The 19,683-nt window shown below is 48.4% G+C and overlaps 1 protein-coding gene across 1 annotated transcript in view; it reads right to left on the bottom strand.

Moving 5' to 3' along the window:
* LOC146208018 (uncharacterized) overlaps nucleotides 1–18,446 on the bottom strand; it is a 153,307-nt gene extending 134,861 nt beyond the window's left edge. The window contains exon 1 of the mRNA XM_084591702.1: nucleotides 18,068–18,446. The gene's annotated coding sequence lies outside the window, so the exon portion shown is untranslated. The remainder of the gene's footprint in view (nucleotides 1–18,067) is intronic.
* Between the last annotated feature and the right edge of the window lie 1,237 nt (nucleotides 18,447–19,683).

Genomic DNA, 19,683 nt, shown 5'->3' with positions numbered 1-19,683 from the left:
TTTTGCACTTTCATGGCCTAACCTTTAGTCCTCTGAGAAAGCGGTGCATGTTACTCCTCAGCTAGCATATACTTGCACTTCACCATATGGCGTAAACGTTAGCCCTCAGGTCTGCTTAGCCAGCGTAATACTTACACAGCACCCCGTAAGCATTTGCACCCGATCGATGGGCTGTAACTTTGCACTTTTACGTTCATATTTACGCTTTGTTTGGAAGGGTAATATTACCACCCAGAGGAATAAAATAAATTCATATTATAGTGTTTTTTACACCCATTTAAGATAATGTTCTTTTCCTTCGAAGGGTATGTTTGCGCCCTTCTAAATATAGTCTAGGCGCACACTGGTACGCTAGTAATTTGAAAACAACCACACTTCAACTGATTGTGCACTCAGTCACAAGACATCGCCGCTATCGAAGCGATACGAGACATACATTTTCTTTATTTGCAACGCAAGCGACTCCGTTTGGCATATGTGTGGTAATGCAACATTAGACAGCCTTAACATACGCCCTATACAGAGGAAAAACGTTTGGTGAAAATATGTATGATGTCTTCGTCAGCCGGTCACAGACGCCCTCGCTTCCGCAATGTTGGTTTCTTCGTGCTAGAGCGACATATTTGTGACGGGCCATGTAGCCATTCAGGGTGCAGTTTGCACACCGATATTAGTACATGAGAACGGAAGGCAGGGTTTACTTTTTATTGCGTTTGAAAATGGCAGGATAACCGAGCAGTCTTTTGTCATCGTCGTACGTGGTTGAATCCATACTCCGAGGGAACCTGTGTGAGAGAAAAACGAGAGAAAAATGAGATGTGGAGGGAATAGACACATTCACAATGTATACACATGCAAGCGATGGAAACACCTCGGCGACTAAACTGCGGCGGCGCGGCAAAAAAAAAAAAAAAAAATGAAAGCGTGTTGGAACCGCATCGCGGCTGCAGATACAGCAAGCGCTTTCTCTTGCATGGAGAACATTTTTCCAGCACCGCACCCTTCTTGTGGCCGCCAAGCGAGGAACATCTGACGGGGCGGGTTACCGAGGATCGCTCCTATTTTTTCTGCACAAATTCTTTCGCAGTAGTGGTGCCGGCCTGTTTTCCAAGCAGTATATATAAGTGCTGGGCTACTTTCAGCTAGCATGTGTAGTGATATGCTTTAGGCATCTGTGGACACGCCCTGATATATATTCCCCCTGCACTTGACCTGCTTCCTATGACAGCCCTGCATTCAACTACTGCTCAGAAAATAAGCCCACTCAACTACCGTGAAAAAATGTTTGCTGGAAATATGCGAGGGAACCTCAGTAAGCTAGCCGTCCCGTCAAGGGTACTTCACCTGGCGGTCACAAGAGGGGTGCGCAGCTGAGAAAAGGTCCATTATTGTGCAGCAGGCCAGGGCATCGATAACTGAGGGGACGTTCGTGAAAAATCAAGCTCAGAAAACTCCTCCATTTTCGCAAGCATGGTCATCAAAAATGGTAGATGAGGGGGCTTTGTGCAATTCCATGAAGCTACTGCAAAAATGTCCATTATGAGACATGAAATTAAGCTGCGCGAACTGGCCTGAAGTTCAAAGCTGTGTGCATGATTCTGTTAAGCGGTTTTACTGTAGGAGAAAGGATATGACACAGTAATCAACAACGCAAGCTCTCAACGCCAGATAACTCTGAAGGACATGTCCCAAAACTAGACCAAACTTAGGTATGCCTAGATAAGAGTGCAAGGAACAACAAGGAAACACACAGAAGAATGGACGGACACAGGCGCTCAATAACAACTGAAATTTTATTTCGGAGCACAACACATATAAACATGCACAAAGGTGTGAAGCCAAGGTAATGCTGTGCGATCACCGAAAACAGTCTATAGTAATCGCCCTGGCTCCACCTCTTTATGCATGTTTATATATGTTTTGCTCGGTAATAAAATTTCAGTTGTTGTTGTTCGTCTCACAAGTTATCTGCAGCACTGCAAAAGGCAGAGGAGTCCTTGCAATTGTGCTCCGAAGTGCCTCTCGCCTCTGCACACTATAATAGAGAATTGTGCTTTTATACTGTTGCCCCCGCCAATTTGGTGGCAAGAGCCGCATAGGAGCACAATTGCCTATTGCAGTGCACGTGATCCTGATTACACTGGGATGCCTCTGCCTTTCGCAGTGCTGCAAGCATCTTGTGAGACGAAGTATAGTCAGCGGCAGTGTCCATCCATTCTGTGTTTCCGTGTTGTTCCTTGCGCTGTTCTTTAAGAATGCAGTACCCACTAGCCCGGCATCTCGCACTTGCAAACTTGGGTAACCACGAGTATTGATTACGTAAGTGCCATAAGAAGTCAATTGTTACGAGTTTAGTTAACCATCAAATTAGCTTGAATAAACTGTATCCTGATGTAAACAACTGCAATTTGAAACCACCTCAATATCACAAAAAGCAGTTTTAAAACTTCTGGGTCACCTTCGCTGAAACACATGCTATACGTATGGGTGGTCACTCAAATGCAGTCACGTCTGCTGATCATAGAGATTGGGACCACTCGAACCTCGGACTTAACACTGTGCTCACTATTGCGACGCATGCTGATTAAACGAGTACCGGCTTAAACCCACAATAAGGGCAGCAAAAAGTTTGAAAAATGGAACTTACAAGCACCATGCGCCGGTTTACGTTGACCGCTGCCGCCGCACCTGCTGCTGTCGCCCATCATTGACATGCGTAATGGAGTCCGAAGCTGGTACATGGCGCCACCGCAGCAGCAGCAACCTTTCAAGTCCATAGTTGTTCTAAACGCTGGCCCAGCGAATCTGCTAACGTGATCTCTCCTCCGCTGCTGCTTTTGGGCAGCCCAAGACTGTTGCAGCACTAGAAGGTGCGTACCTCTTGCTTTATCCAAGCTCCACGTCGTCGCTGATTGCAGAGTCGTCGTGAGCTGTGCCCTTAACAGAATTCTGCCGCGTCAGTTAATTTAAGATTACGTCTTTACAGGGGGTAGTTCCCTGCAGCGACAACGAAGGACTTTGCTCGCACATATCTATTTGTATGTTGAGTATGATACAAATATTTACAACTCAAGGGCAGTGCAGCCCATGGGCATAAGACTGAGACCACTCGATGCTTCCGCGTCCGAACGGGACATCGCTTCTGCTGGAATGACTCGTGACCCCACGGAGCCTTGAGAAGAGTATGTGTTCAGAGCCACCATGTGCTCGCCGTCGAAAAGAGGCACGCATTTTGGGCTCCCTGGGACCTGTCATATTGTTCACAATGAAGTATTGTGTACCCCGCCAAGGCACTGTGGAAGCTACAGCCAAACTGGTTTCCGAAAGTCCGGCGAAAAATGACTTCATGCTGTGAAGAAAAGAGTTCCGGGGAGCAGCAGGTTCTTTTGATTGTTCCTTACCCCACCTCCATCATTGGGGCTTGAGATTCAGTGTCCAAAATTCTGATGTTCACTGAAGGGACAAGCTTATCAGGACAAAAGAGGTCACCTTTGCGCTGTGTCATACGGCGAGCGAAGGAATCAATGCCCAGTTTCCTGAATTCTCGGAAATAGAAAGGATAAGTGACCACGTGCAAGTATCACAGGTTGTACGTGGCTCCGTAGCCAGCTAGCTGGTCTTTTGTAAGTTTTCCACTCAACTTATGCTCGAAGGCATCGTGCCGCACAATGCTGCTGCAAACACGTGTGTGCTGCATTGAAAAACGCGAAGTGCCTGGTGTGCGGCGTGGCGGAAAACATGCATGCGTCGTGTTTCATCACAAAAGCGCCGGAGAAGTGGTGATTGGAACCACCCGACAGCCTGGTGCAGCAAGTACGAAACACGCCAAAGCACTGCGAAAAAAAGGAGCCCTGGTAAACTAAGAACAATAGAGCTAGCTCTTGGGGCAGTTTGTACACCTTAAAATTAAAAGAACCTGCTAAAATCGGAACGAATGAAAAAATTATGAATGATGACATGCAAAATAACGTCTCCTGCAATATTAATACAGAGCAATACGACACGGTGTACGCATTCTGTTTTCTTCACTTTCCAAACTGATTAGCCTATTTTTAATTAAAAAAAAAGGTATGAAGAAGAGAGCATGTGTGTAGAACAGTAAGATCAAGCAAATGAAAACCTTGGTCGAGGCAAGACGAGTTATTTACCGCATTCCGACGGCCCGTGGAAAAGTGCATTTATAGGACAGACAGGTAGGTCGTTTGCAGAAACATAAAAACTCTCTAAAAGAGGCGACCCAGGAATATACAGGGCGTTGCACAATTACCAGCGCGCTGTAGAATGCTCCTCCAAACTAAACCGCAAAATCCTCGCAGCTAAAATTTCGCACAGAAATGGAATTTTGCCGTTGGTATTTTTAATAATAAAGTTGTTTGGCGTACTTGCCTGATTCAGTCAGAAGTCGAATGTTCCCATAATATGCGGCGGCTGCGATGCAAGACGAGCCACTGCCTCAGCGATAGCACCGGCATTGCCGCCGCATACAATGGGAACATCCGACTTCTGATCGAATCAGGCAAGAACCATACCATCGACAAAATGCCATTTTTGCCCGAAATTATGAGCTATATATATATATATATATATATATATATATAATATGGACCATATTACGCCACGCTTTCCGGTCTCCCACTATCTTCCTAACATCACATAACTTCATCTGCAGCGCCTCGAGGATGCCATCCAACCATCGCGTTCGCTGCCTACCCCTTCTCCGGTGACCCTCAAACTTTCCCAACATCAAATCTTTCTCCAGCGACTCCTCTCTTCTCATCAGATGACCAAAGTAGCTGAGCTTTAACTTTAGAATTTGACCCTCCAATGAGCAGTCAGGGTTTATGGTCGACAATATCGACTGATTTGATCTTCTGGCCGTCCAAGGAACTCTCAAGAGTCTCCGCCAGCACCACAATTCAACGCGTCAGTTCTTCGGCGGTCAGCCTTCTTCACAGTCCAACTCTCGCATCCATACATCACAACTGGAAAGACCATAGCACGAGTTATACGGATCTTGGTTGGCAATGAATGTCTCTGTTCTTTACTAGGCGGTCAAGGCTAGCCATGGCTCTCTTGCCCAGAAGCAGGCGTCTCCCAATTTCATGGCTGCAGTCTCTTTCTGGGGTAATCTTGGAGCCCAAGAAGAGAAAATCTGTCACAGCTTCCACTTCTTGTCCCTTGATGCTCCAGGACTTGATAGGGGCAGACGCCATGATCTTCGTCTTTTTAATGTTCAGTTTAAGCATATATATATATATATATATATATATATATATATATATATATATATATATATATATATATATATTATACGTGTGTGTGTGTCCATTTGTAAACTAAGAATGTCCGACTGACATACTTTCCGCGGTACAGTAAATGAGGGTGAAGAAATCCTTATTTTCAGTGTAGCTGGTCGCATTCAACAAAAAAACTAGTAGAAAGAATCAACTTTTGATGAAGTTTGTCGTCGAGTGTCACAGCTTTCAGCTGCCCACCAGCCTGCCTCTAGTTAAAGCTATAAAATTAAATAATTTCATGCCAGCATGACACCAAAGCTGTAGACACGATAGCGCCGGCGTTTTCATTCCGCGAATTCTTGCCGTTAAGAGACGCAGAGTTTGGCAATGTGATTAACGCCTTTAGTTTGCTTTGTTTGGAGGAACGGAAGGTGCTCTATCTGCCTCACTTCTCGGTGAACGGCGAACTTTAAAATGAAAGGCATAAAAACGGAGGTAGAGCCGCCCAAATCTTCAACTGGCGTGCGCATGACGACCTCCTTTTCTATGCTCCTGCGTCTTAATAAGGACAATACTAGCCAGATGATCAAGATTACGCAAAAGCTTGGTGAGCTATTTCTTATAGTTGACTTTTCGCAGGTTAGCTACTCTGTAACACTCAGAATTACAGAAAGTACTGCCGTCACGAACGTCAGTTAAGATTTCGGCAGCTGTACATAGGTCGTTGGTTCCAATCTCTGTCGCAAACTAACCTTCAACATGACTAGCAGATTGATGCTAAATGTGACGCGAAAAGGGTATGACACCACCCTGAAAGCTGTATGAGGAATCGATTTTATCAAGATTTTAATATAAAACAGAGCATATATTTTTCCACGAGTTGCGAGTTTCGGCGACATGGCAATGGCGATGCCTTTTCGGCCGAACGAGCTGTATGCGCTTCAGGTAAAATCAAATATGTGCATAATTTTGTTGCTGAACACAACCAGCGCCTCTTTCTCTCTTTTCTTTTAATCGACCTTCCTTCGAAGCTTCTCAAGCTTCCCCTTACGGTGTGGTTCAGGATTCTACCAAGAAGTGTGAAAGATACTGTGCCTTTTCTTTCCTTTAAGCAGCTTAGGAAATACGTTTGCAGAACGGCCCGTGACAGTTCGCTATGCAGTCGGAGTGGCTCCACTATAAGCCTGAAACAGGCTGTGCACTGCCAGAGCATTACTCCCACAAGCAAAACAAAAGTATCTGCTGTTTCATTACAATTTAGAAGCAGTTTTGCAGTCATTACGTCACCCCATAGAAACCAGGACACACCTGCAGCTTGCAGTTCCTGACTGGGGAGAGAAAACATGTAGAGGGACTCAAACGCCGCGAGAGTAAAACGGTGGCGAAGGTGGCACAAAAGGCGTCCCCTCTTTGAAAGCGACGGTGCAGGAACGAGACATGATGGGACAGAATGCTGCACGAGCGCCCCATCGTGACATGTGCCCAAACTATTCACACCGCTGTCTAAGGGGCACGAACACACACACAAACGCTGGTAGAGAGGGTAAGTAGGGTTGCAGTAGGGTGCAAGTTTTCTAAGAGGGGGTAAGTGAATAGGGACCTGCTTCCAGCAGGTGCAAAGTTACCCCCAAGGCCTTCTAAAGGGGGTAAAGGACCATGCTATGCCCTTTTTACCCCTTTCGCACACCCTTTTTTCTTAGAGTGTAGTGCCGTAGACTATTATTTTCTCCGCGCTCTTCCTGTCTCGCCGGCGGCGAGATTGCCGCTGCATGCGTGCCTGCCCGAAACGCGTCATTCATTTTCGTCGCCTACACACATACTTAACCCAGCGGGCATTGCCTGAACAAAGAGAACAATGCACGTCCATTGCTTGAGAACAAAAAAAGGAATCGGGTGCAATAAATGTCAGAATGTCTTTTCTCTCTCTCTCTCTCTCTCCTACAATAAAGCCTAGCATGCCCTAAGCACACTAATAGGTAACGACGCGGGATGCTCTGAGGAGAACGTATGGAAAGGAATGCGGAGTTAATTTAACGTGTAGAAGCTTTCCGCAAGCTGCGAGGGACGGCGTAGTTGAGGGATCTGGAATTTAGATTAACGTCGCCAACCTAGGAATCGTTAACCTGCACCGACACCGCATCACACTGTGAAGCCTTCTGCGGTTGGCCAGTGTGGTTTCGCCTCCCTTGAGACCCGGCCACCGCCACAGTGGAGAGTCAATCCGAGTCCTCGTGCTCGCAACTTTACCCGCTGCGGCAGGTAACGCTCGTGGACAACGTACGGTCTGCCCGCATTTGCGTACAGAGTCACTCGTGCAGGCAGAAAATAGAACTAACAAGGCCGCACTGAGCAGCGTGCCCGTGATGTCCGTAAAGGCACGTGGCAGGAGTGACCGTGAGAGCCGAAAACTATAGCAAACAAGCACTCTGAAGCGACCTGCGTCAAAGGAGGTCTCTTTCGGGGTGATCACAGGTTACCAACACGCGATCGTCAGACTCTCGCGCCACGCATTCTATTAAGAGAAAAAAGAAAACGTCGAGCCTGCCCACACTAGTTCCGGAGAGCTTCGCAACAATTTTAAGATTAAATACAGAAAGAAATTAAGGTTTGGTTTGGTTTGTGGGGTTTAACGTCCCAAAGCGACTCAGGCTACGAGAGACGCAGTAGTGGAGGACTCCGGAAATTTCGACCACCTGGAGTTATTCAACGTGCACTGACATCGCACAGCACACGGGCGCCTTGGGTTTTGCCTCTATCGAAAAGCGGCCGCCGAGGCCGGGATACGATAGAAAGAAATAAAGAAAGGAAGAGAGAGAGCGAGAAAGAAAGAAAGAAAGAAAGAAAGAAAGAAAGAAAGAAAGAAAGAAAGAAAGAAAGAAAGAAAGAAAGAAAGAAAGAAAGAAAGACATCGCAAGCTCTTTGTGTGCACGCTCTGTGGTGTTTCCTCGCGGAAATTGCGCACTTACCATGGTTATATAACGTTTTCTGTGTGTCCTCAACGCAAATATCCTCACGTTTCGTTGTGGCTGTTACGTGAAGCTTCAAGCTGATGGCAGTGCGCGGGCCTGCAACCGTTCCAAGCTGTAGCTTTTTTAGGACGAAAGTAAAGCTATTGTTACTGTATCCACCCGATGTATACCTCACCTCGCGTCGCAAATGTCAACGCTAGCTGGGGAGAGAGGACCAGCTCACAGCGACCGAGCAGACGACACGGAGATAACGCTACACACGGGCCCCATAAAATTCAGCGCGACAGGCTTCGTCGCTTGAACAGTCGCCCTTCTTTCCCGTCCATGCTTGCAATTCCGCGACTGGGTTAATTACGACAATGTCGTCACAACCAACTTGACTACGCCTGCTGCAGGGTATCTCCGATATGCCTCCAAATAATGCGGTCCGGTGCTAGCTGCATCCATTGGACCGCAAAATTCCTAACCCCATCCCGTTATGTAACTTTCTGCCGTCCCCTGCCGCACTTGCATTCTGTCGAGATACCGTCTGTTGCCCTTAGCGACCATCGCGTTTACCTTGCCTTCGCATTCCACGAGCTGCCCATGTCTATTCCTTCCTTCCGATTTCGACTAGAATGCCACTAACTCGCGCTTCTTGCCTGACCCAGACTGCTTTTTTTTTCCCCTGTCTCTTATCGTTGCACTATCATCTTCCTTTCCATACTCTCTGCGTTATCTTCAATTCGAGTTACCTTTTCCTCTGCCTCCAGGTTTTTTATCTTTTCTTTTTCGATGGCAGAATAATTTTCTCTTCAGAGATACTGGCCGATAAACTTCCATTCATGTTGCGAGAGCACATGTGAAATGCGTAACACCCCACCCTTAACCCTAGAAGTGATTTCGTTGCAGTGGTGCCGATCAACAGTCACGCATATAATCTATGCAAATCATACAATTTCCAGCACCTAAATAATTATTTCGCTTCCCAGACTGCCGTGGTAAATATTTTTTCTGCATACTCATTCTTACACTCAGCGTTCAGCTTTCTGTGTCGTTCATAATGCTCTCCTATTAGTCCCCGGAGTTCCTCAGCAGGTCCATGTGGTCAGCGAATCGCACATTCCTAAGGCATTCTCCGATATCTTTTAACTTTAACTGTTCCAAACCCAGATCTCTGAATACTTTCTGTAAGCACGCGATGAACATCACAGAAGAAATAGTGCCTCCCTGCCTGACGTCATTCCTTAATTCGATTTTGTTTGTAAACTGCGGACACATTCACCCGCAGAAACAACGGCGTGGAGTTTTCTCGGACTAGAAATTGTACAAACCGCGCGCACGCAGGAAAAGGCGGCCCTTCGGGACCGCGGAAGTCTACAACTGGGCTGCGGAAATTACGCTCCGGCGAGTAGGTCGATATCCACACACGGTGCCCCCATTCTACCGTGCTCTTCCCTTCTCCTCCTCTGGCTTCACAGCGCCTCTTTACCGCGTGACCATCTTTCCACGAAGCCTGGCTGCTGTCTCCCGCCGCGTTTAGGCAAGGCGAGAACGAGAGAGCCAAACTCTATGCGCGCCGCGCAGCACGCGCCAGCACGTGCGCGACACGCCGCCGGTCACGAGGCCGTCCTTGGAGCGACCTCGGCCGCGCAACGCACCTCAGCGAAGCGCGTCGGAGCGCGCAGCCACCGCCCGACTGCGGCTCCCGTCACTCACCCGCTCCTCTCCTCCACCATGCCGCTTAGAATCTCAGAGGAGAATCGCCCGTGTCATTGTTTCTTCCCCTCTCTCTCTCTCTCTTAGTCTTTCTAACGGCTCCCTCTCGGATATTTTTTATTCCTGTATCTGAGGGGCCATTTTGAACAGCGTGTAGTTCAATATTTTATTTGTGCGCAGTAATAAAACGTCTCCTCACCATTCGCGCCGACGACCGTCTTATTTAGTTCAGCCCCTCCACCTTTTCTGCAAGGCAGCTTGCGCGTGCGCAGACAGCTCCGGTACTTTGCTACCTCTCTTCCCCTCACACATCTCTCTCACAGGGTAGCCAACAAAAATTCTGGTCAACCTCCTCGCAATCCTACTCACTCGTGCCAGCGACCGCCACAGTGCGTGTAACCAAAGTTAGCGATTGCCTTAGGCTGAAAACTTTCGAAACACGACATTTCAATATTTAAAAAGCGCGAGCTCACATCCTTTAGGCAATCACGAAAACTCACGGCACTGGCCGGGCCTCCGGAAAGAGATTAAACGACATTCGGAGGTTAACCTATAATTCGGAGCAACTGCACTGCCGTCAAGCATGCTACACGAGTCCTGACAACGTCCGCGAAAACCGCAAGCATGGAACCCAGCTTCAAAAAGGGCTAGACCTAAGCCTACGCACATCAGCAAGGAAGCAGAAAAAACACTGGCTAAATTGTGTTTTTCTATTAAAGAGCTGCTCTCTTTATCTCTCTCTCTTTCTCTCTCTAGACTCGCCGTCATCGGAGCGCTTACAATAGTGCCGGCACTCTCGCTGCCGAGAACAGAGGCCGGAGACGGTCAGCTTCTCTTTCGCCGCAAAATCAAAACTGCGTGATGGTGATACGTAGTTGTGTCAAGCCCGCATTGCCCAGGGGCTGAGGGAAAGAACGGTTTCAGAAACATATCGCCGGACCTGAGCAAGAAGGTCAGCTCGCTGTGTTCGAAATACGTTTCTAGTTCGGGTGTTTAAGAAAGCAAAAAGAGAGAGAGAGGCAAAAACCGTGCTGACGTAGTCAAGCCATTCTTTCTCACAAGACATTTCTCTGATTTATGGTAATGACCTATGACCCATGTAAAGTCAAATATACATATGCAACAGAACACAAATTTAAGCATAATGGGAAATATTTGTACTGAAGAGCGAGGAATTGACGCTCAAGGAAGATAAGTTTATACGCAAAAATATTCTACAAGGCTGCTCACAGGATCTTTATCATTAAGCGTTCTTTAAATGGGAAATGTGCCGAACAACTGATGCACTTTGTTAGAAAAAAGGCGCCTTACAAGACAGATGTGTTGACTTAAAGTACACTAGCGGACTGATGAGAACATGATTGCGTAGACTACTTCACACCTTTCAGTACAACGACGCGAATCTCCACCAGCATCCAACAATGACGGCGACGACGAGATGTGAAATAAACTTGTCTCGCTTACTTTCTTCTGTACGCCCTTGGCTCTGGAGACCTAGAATTCTCCGTAGGGTGAGAAAAAAGAAACCTTAAATCCCGCAGTATTAAGTCCAAAAAGAAAAGAAATGCAGAATTAACTTCAGAAAGAAAAAAAAAACCACAATGATAAGAAGTCGACAGCGTACGCACCAGAAAAAAAAAAAAAATACCACGAGGTAGGAGAAAGGACAAAAAGAAAACCATGCAGTGCAGCGCCAACACAACGACGTCAATGGGGAGGAGACGAGGAAGGGTACCGCGCAACGGAGTATATCGCCATTGCATATAGCGAGAGAACGGCGCAGCATCAACTGCGCCAACACCATTACCGGCAGAGCTCTCAAGGGCACCCTTTGTGGGACGCCGATGGTAATGCAATTTCCATCGTGTGGCTTACTTTGGCGCCCGTTTTTTTTTTCGCGAACAGAAAAAAATGTCAATGAAAGGCCGAGCTTTTTGGCATCCTCTGAAGAATGGGGGCAAAAACTTGCTTTCACGCACAATGGGCCCATAAAACTAACTTAGAGCCCAATCCGTGAGTGCCGTTTCTTGTAGACACCCGTTGTGAGAACACTGATATTTATTTCTAGCGGTAAACAAGGTGTGTAGGTATTACGGTCTGACGCTTTTCGCTTCATCCATACTTCCAGGGTTATTTCAAAAAGTCCCCGCTGGTGACCGTTTTATTAACTAGTCGAGTTAGGAGGTCTGATACGGCATCGGCAGATCGCGACATGGTACGTCGACTGACGGCAGCGAGATCAAGGAAAATTACAGTGCCCTGCTGCCCTTTGCGACCTTCCGTAATGTGTGTTGCGCACTGCGCGCTTCTCCGTTCCATCGATTTACGACGCACGTCATCCATGACGTCATGCGGAATGGCTTCTTCCGGGCTGGCGACGCTACTTTTTACGCTGGCGTTTCTAGTTTTCAAGCTATTTGCAAATAGCTTGAAGCGTCATACCGGCGTCACCTAGGAAACAGAAATTAAGTGACAAATCCGTTTGATGCGGAAGCGTCGCTGGAAGAGTCTTCGTGGTTTGTCACGCACTACCCCCGCGCAGTTGCTGGAACGTGCACCACACCAGAAGAGTTTTGAGGAGTTGGCGATGTGTAGTTTGCTCCCAAATTGAGAGGCTTTTTGCCGTTAAGGCACAGTGAAGTGATGTAATAATGCACTGCCTTCATGTCTGCGTTAAACGCAGGGGCAATGTGCAGGGAGCTGAATAAAGGTGTAGGACGGAGGGTGCAGGGCAAAGGTGTAGGACGGAGGGTGCAGGGCAAAGGTGCAGGACGGAGGGTGCAGGGCAAAGGTGCAGGACGGAGGGTGCAGGGCAAAGGTGCAGGACGGAGGGTGCAGGGCAAAGGTGCAGGACGGAGGGTGCAGGCCAAAGGTGCAGGCCAAAGGTGCAGGCCAAAGGTGCTGGACAAAGATGCTGGACAGAGATGCTGGACAGAGATGCTGGACAGAGATGCTGGACAGAGATGCTGGACAAAGGTGCTGGACAAAGGTGCTGGACAAAGGTGCTGGACACAGATGCTGGACACAGATGCTGGACACAGATGCTGGACACAGATGCTGGACACAGATGCTGGACACAGATGCTGGACACAGATGCTGGACACAGGGGAAAGGTGCAGGGCAAATAGCAAATGTGCAGGACAGAGGGGAAAGGTGTAGGGCAAACTTCGGGAGGGCGGCTAGCTGTTGGTGTGCACTTGTAAGCGCTGGACGGATATAAGGCGGGCATGCTCCTTCTTGCCTGCTTAACTGGATCTAAACGTTGGATGTTGCCGCTATAATAGCGACAACTATCGCACAGGCTGCGCTCGGTGCAATATGGCCAAAGAGCAGATTAAACCGTACGGCCGCACCTGAAGATTTTGACCACCTGGGATCATTTTAACTGCGCCGACATCGCACAGTGCATGGCGCCATTTGCTAGCTCAACCCGCTAGAAATATGGCCATCTGGTTGGTATCAAACCCGTGTCTTGGAGAACAGCAGCCGAACGCCGAAGTCATTGAGCGACCGCGCCAATTAAAATAATGAGCATCGAACAGAGCTTGTTATCAGCGCCCGAGGTTTAATAATGTAATTTTTTGGAGCCAACAGACGAACTTTATATTACTCGCAAGAACCGCACACAAACAACCAGTGATTTTTACTTTCAAGGAAAAACGTTTCGAAGCTTCCTCTCTGGCCACTGTTTAAGAGAGCCGGCAAGGGTTGAACTGAAATGGGATATCACTACGACATTATTTACTGAATAGAAAAATAAAAAATATATGCAAGTACGGGCACTTCAAGCGCACTGCAAACAGCCGCAACGCATCCAGAACTGTCATTACATAGGTGCAATGCGCGAGCTTCCCCCATCGCGCACACTTTGAAAAGCGATACCCAGTGGCGTTTGGGTATGGCTCGCGAAATTGCTTCGGCAATGTCTGCCGCGGCCCACGACCATTTCCCATCGGAGGCTGGTCGGCATGGCTACTGAACAGAAAGGCCAGCGAAGAGCCCTAAGTCGATTTGCTTCGCCTGCCTATTCGCTAATGAAACCGGTTTCGTCTGCCTCATCCATTGATTTGCCTTCCGCTACTACCAGGCCGAACAGCGTGAGACAAGATCGGGAATTTGAGCTATCTATCCTAATGAGCCAGTGCCGCCACTGCTAATGAACCGCTTCCGACGACGACTTTGAATGAGAGCGGCGTATTCGTTTTTTGCCCTTGCATGCGGCGTTAAACTACCGCAGCCCAGTGTACCGCTGAACAGGCTTGGTCGGTAACGGTGTAAGAACGCAACAGTAGGTGCCGGCGGAGTCATGCGCTGGACGTTCGCGGTTAAGGCGTAGCATAATATAGCAAAAGTATTAGCACCTCAGAATAACGGTTCCTCAATTACAGATACACATATTTCCATTTACTAACGATGCAGGTATCGTCCCCGATGAGGTTTTATACAAGTTCGACATCAGCTACGAAATACCGATCTATCATAATACTGTACCGGCACCGATACCCGGTACACATGGTTTCGACGCCAAGCAGACATCTGCTACCAACACGAGGTATCGGCATCTGCGCGGACAACACTGGACTTGAACCGCTAGAACCTTTTCTTTCATCCAATTTCTAGGGCCGCAACCACACCAGTCTCCGTACCAGCTTTGTTCGGGCTTTCTGACGTGTACAGGAAAGCTGGCTTACATCCCGGATGTGCACAACAGAGGAAATAACCGATGAATACCACCCAGTGCTATGGGTGCTAGACTCGGAGTTTTTGCGCATGCGTCTCTGCCTGGTTTCAAGCCCACTGCAGTTATATTACAGACCCAATTCACCGGCGCGTTGTGCGTCTCGACCGCTGCCAATATGGGGCTGAAGCTGAGCATTTTTACAGGGACCGTATTTCGGGTTTGCGTCGTTTTCAATGTGATTTCCGCTCGCGTCTGATTTGTGAAAACGCCAGAACCGGAAGTAGTGGCAAGAGAACTGAAATCCGGTTCTGGCATTTCCACAAATCAGATATGACTCGACGTGGACGCAGAAAACGGCATATTTGAAAACGACGCAAAAGTAGGAACACGTAGTCCGCACACGGGTATATGTTCTCTACCTTTACACCGCCAGCGTAACGCTTATAACGCACTGATCCATTTTTTATTGCCGAATGCCACAACAAGAGGCGACAAAGTGCTTGCCTTGCCGAAATATCACCCTTGTTCCACCTTCTGAAATAAAGCGTTGCTAGTTTGGTTCCTCAGTAAATAATAACCGAAGTTCGATTTTTACTGTTCATGCATACACCAACGAGAGGCGAGAATTAAGTTTGCGAATGAGATGTCTGTACATTTAAGTGACCTATCAATCGCGGAAAGTAAGCTTGGGCCCGCTCCGAATCCGCTCTTGACGGCAGAGGTAAAATTACCACACAAATTAAACGCGGCTGGCGAAAACTCTAAAAATCGAGACAATGCTTACTGTCGAGGTAAAGAGAGAGAGAGAAAAAAAAAAGGATGAAGTGGGTTCGCCCGCTCGTTTACTTTTTTTTTTTTTTTTTTTCACTTTGATCGCGTCCGTCCGCAGCTCTGACTAACCCATATTGACGAAGCGACTCTGCCTGAGGGAATATTGGCAGCTGGCGGCAGCACGGCGATAAATCACCACTATACCGAGGCAGGCGCTCAACCGGCGTGTAAGTTCTTGCGACGGCTTCTCCCACTATACACCGACGGAGAGAGGAAACGGGTGAGTAAGGTGAGAAAATGGTGCTTGAGTATAGATAGAGCAGTCTGTCAAAACCTGACCTAATGCTACCTTCGCTTATCTTGGTAAGGCGATGGAAAATGTTTAATGCGTAACGATATACAGTCATAAACGAACCAAAACGAAGAATGGAGCGGGCAGGGACTATGGATCGCAAAGGAGGAGGTCAAATACGCTATTTTTCACGACACAACACGAATGTATCACGATTAAACTAGATTCGATGTAACTGTCCAGATTACAGCCTCTGAACATGGCCGGAAAGATTAGATATTTATTGTAAAATGTGCAGTTTAACGTGAAACGCCACATGACCACTGAGCGTCGCTTCAATGCAGCGCTCCGGACTTAACGATCGACAGCAGCTGAAAAGTGTCAATCAGTTTTTGTCTATTTACCGTTCGCCGTCGCCGAACATACACATCTAATACCTTTGAAACTGCAGACCAGAACAATGCAGCGACCAAAATGGTACGGTGCAATACTTAACGGAATACAAATGTCCTGAGCGAGACACGAAGGCTAAGGCGGCAAGAGAAAGAGTCCGTTATGACCCCAGAAAAGCTCTGAGAGAGAAAAACTTTAGTAAGCATCATATTGTGAGAATGAACTCCGCGGCAATGTATACGTACTTGTATCTCCGAAGAAATTCTCAAGCCAAACCGGACGCTTTTTTACATGGACCTGTTCGCAGAAAAATTTAGAGCCATTTTTATTACCCTGTTTCCCGTTTTCCTTTGATAGTGTCTACTTTATCGCGCAAAGAAAGCAATCATCTGCTCTATGCAGTACGGCTCCTTCTCAACTGTTTCCTCTCCGCATTAGGAATCAGGGCTACTTCCTTGCTCCACAAGTTATGAGTGTAGTTTCCCATTTTGACACCGCGGGAGAGTACACGAGCTGATCTTTAACATAGCACTAGCGTAGGAATCGAGGCAGTACCCGGATACGGCCAAGTAGCTAAAATCGCCTTCCTTCAATCTCTGCAGCGACTGACATATCCCTCAAGTATTCAGTGACCGCTCTCAGTTCCATTTTCCAGTGCTCACGGTGAAAGGACGTGCGAGCGATGCGCACATGTGCTGTGCTTCGCCAGTTCTTCTGCGGACTGACGTCAAGAGGCAAGACGTCTTTCTCTAGAACAGCGGCTTCAAGTACCGGTTGTTGCGGCATGAGTCCGTCGGCACCACTACCTCCGAGCGGTGGCGAACGCGACACCGCGGAGCCTCCAGCGCATCCTGCGCAGAAGCCCCGAGAGCACAGGGCGGCGCGACGCAACGTACAGGCGCGGCTCCGGCTTCCGCACTCTCCGGTTATCAAAGCGCCGACTCGTGCAACGGCGTCGTCATGGTAGGCTTCCTCTGAAACACGTTAGGGCGAATCCGAACGTGCGGATCGCGACTGCGACAGGCACCGGACACTTTCACGATTGCAGCCGCTCAGTAGCATGTATAATAGACCGCACTTACAGCTCACAAGTCACAGTATATGTGCAAAAATGTCACCCAGAACGAAGTCTTCATCAAAGTTTGACAACTATCGACCCCAACGGTCGAAGCGCAGCGCGAGAGGAAGTATGGAAATATACCGCTGCCACCTTTCAGGAGCAGGCTGACGAAGATTGGTGAAGCGATCAGTGCTCGAAGACGGCGCGCAGCGCTCCAGCACGAAGAACGCACGTGGTCCCTAAAAATACGGCGGCCCCTCCCCTCAAAGGGTCCGACGCCGCGGACTGCACAAGGGCCTATTTTAGGACGCGGCTTTCGGTTCACTGACATGCACATTGTCCGTACGATGCGGAAACGAGAGCCGCGGCGAGAATATTAATTAGAAAGGGCAGACACGCATTGCAAAAGAATAGAAGTACAAAGCCGACAAATGTGTTTCGAACTTTGAACGAAACTTAACGGTGTGATCAAGTAAAGGCCCATTCATTCTCAGCTTTCGATCAGTGGTCGGGGCACTTGCCTAAATAGAATAATTACTACTCTCGCTCGCTAAGATAACGTTGCAGAGAGCCAAAAAGCAGTCCAGAACGTTATAAAGCCCAGCTAAGCCGCTAATGGGACGCAATTCCCGAATATTAATGTAGATCCACACACACAGAAAAAAAAAAAATCCACCTATGCCAGTAAAATCCATCCTCGCCTTCAAGTTGCGCAACATAGGCTGCAAAAAATTCAATTCAATTCAATTTTATTTTTATTTTTTGTCAGTGCACCAAAGGTTGTAACATCGTTTAAGAGGAACTGAATGACATTTCCAACATAAAGCCTGCCGCTGATGTCAACTTTCGGGGGTGAGAGGCGGTAAGAAAATTAAACACTGGGTGACGCATAAGAGAAGTCCGACGCAACTGACGCATTAACCAGATGCAATATTAAACGCAACGCGTTAACAACGTCCGTCCCACCTGGCTTATCCGCAGCGGCCGTCCTCTGGTGCTCCGCAGCTGCTGCTGCGCAAAGCAGCGATGGCCGCGGCTTGGGCCCCGGCTCGTTCGCTGCTCGAAGCTCTTGTAGCGCTGGGCCGCTGGTCTCTGCGTATCCGCCGCTTGGCTGATGCTACCGGCGCTGCGCGACGCTGGGCTGGAACGTCGAGGAAGAGAGGACTGGTTTTGGAGATCGAGCCGGCACTGCACTAACTAGAACAAATGCTGCGGCTTCTCCGGGAGAGAGCACGGCTGGCGCGTCGAAGCACACAAGCACACAGACGAGTGCAGACACGCCGATGGAATTATTGGTCGGCGCCGCACCGCGCGCTCCGCTGCTCCGAGCAGCCCCACCGTGGGGAGGGGAGGGAGAGGGTGAGAAAGGGCAAATGTTACGGCGGCGGCTGGCGGGAACCGCGGCGCCGCCGAGTTGAGATGCGGTGCTGACGCAAAGCTCGTACACGACGAATCTCTCCGGTAGGTTTCGCTCTGTAGCCTCCGAGATTGTATTCGCGCAACGCAGCAGGTTTCCGATATAATGGTCAGCGTTGGGTTTTATTGAGTCGAAACTGAAGACTAGCAACATAAAACTAAAATATAAATTATGAATATGCGTGCAATGTGGGATGAAATTTTACTGTTTGATTTAACTTCAAAAAGCACTGTTTTTAAGGCGAAAACCTTTCTAGGCTCATAGTGAAAATTTCGCTCCCGCGAGATTTGTCCGCGAGATGTGTCAACGAGATTCCGCGAGTAACAGATACTGCGCCTTTCCTTTCCTGTAAACCAATTATCTAACGTCAGTGAACTTTGACGCTCAACGAAACAAAATAGATTAGAATGACTAAAATGGCTGATTGTCACAGAATAGGCGGCATCCATTCATTTGCCCATGTTGCATTTATACACACGCGGAATTGTTGTTCTGTAAACCCCATATGTTCACGGGACCTGTATATGTGACCATCGGTCGGGCGCGCAAGAACACGTACGTGCACGTTGCCTCGGAACAGTATAGCTTTCCCTGTGTTAGCTACAACTCTCTCCATGCTCGAGCAGAGGAGTACTTGCTGCCTGTGTCGTACGTTCCCCACTCAAAGTCACCCCTACTACGTCCAAAGTATAGAGCTTCCTTTGTATATCCGTATATTCTTTTTTCCTTGGCAATGTGACCCCCAGAAGAACCGAAGTTAGGGGCGTACGTGACTGTTGTTTTTGTTGTGCGTTATGTTTTTCAAACCTAAGATGGCGGCCATGCAGTGCTGAAGTGTGGTGCGTCTACGTACGCCTTCCTCTGTGAGTGAACTACTTTGTGCGCTCTATGTGTGTGTTTTGTTTCGGACCCCGACCCTGCGCACAAGGCATCGTCGACAAGGGTTTAAAAAGGAGCCGCCGAGGCCCCAAAGTCAGCCCGCGGTCCGCCCAGTTCGCTCCCGAAGAAGGAAACCCGAGCTGCCGCGTACTCCCGGGGGGTACCCGAGCGCCGCCGCCGGCACTGCATCCTCAGACCGCAAGCTGCACCGGAAGGACCGTCGCCTTCGAGTGCCTCCCGTCTGCGTCGTCCCAGTGATGGACTGCCGCCGCGCTCCCCGGTCAAT

Source organism: Amblyomma maculatum, chromosome 1 (assembly GCF_055883805.1).
Source record: "Amblyomma maculatum isolate TAMU_Amacu chromosome 1, ASM5588380v1, whole genome shotgun sequence".
Taxonomy (NCBI): Eukaryota; Metazoa; Arthropoda; class Arachnida; order Ixodida; family Ixodidae; genus Amblyomma; species Amblyomma maculatum.
Note: the sequence above shows the minus strand (reverse complement) of the source record. Positions and strands in the feature narration are given on the sequence as shown.